The following is a 571-nucleotide window of genomic DNA, read 5'->3' on the forward strand; positions in this document are numbered from 1 at the left end:
TTCAAGTGCAACAACACCAAACTGCTACTTTTGGCGATACGGAAATAGTGATCGCTTATTAATGGATTCATCAGGGAATATGAGTGTTGGAGGAGCTTCAATAAATACGTCATACAAGCTTGACGTGAATGGATCGATCAATTGCTCAAACCTCCTAATAAATGGTGCTAGCTATGATTTATCTAAGATTTCCTTGCTATCAGCAACACCTGGTACAGCAACTGCGAGTAAAGCTCTTATCCCCGATTCGTCTAACAATTTATCAGATCTGTATACGCTTACATTTAAAGGATCGAATTCGAATAAGTCTCTTGTGATACAAAACGACGCGACGACAAGCGCCGCTTCGATGAACTTCGTTAGCTATTTTCAAGCCGAAGTTGGTCTTCGTGGGTCTTCTCATGCTACGACACCTAATGTCTTCTTCATCCGATATGGCAACGGTGATCGCTTATTAATGGATTCGGCCGGCAATATTTCGATCGGGGGATCTGTGAATACGTCATATAAACTTGATATAAATGGAGCGCTAAACTGCACATCACTAACCGTTGGTGGATCTGCTATTACC

The sequence above is a fragment of the Phytophthora parasitica genome, assembly GCF_000247585.1.
Source record: "Phytophthora parasitica INRA-310 unplaced genomic scaffold supercont2.250, whole genome shotgun sequence".
Taxonomy (NCBI): Eukaryota; Oomycota; class Peronosporomycetes; order Peronosporales; family Peronosporaceae; genus Phytophthora; species Phytophthora nicotianae.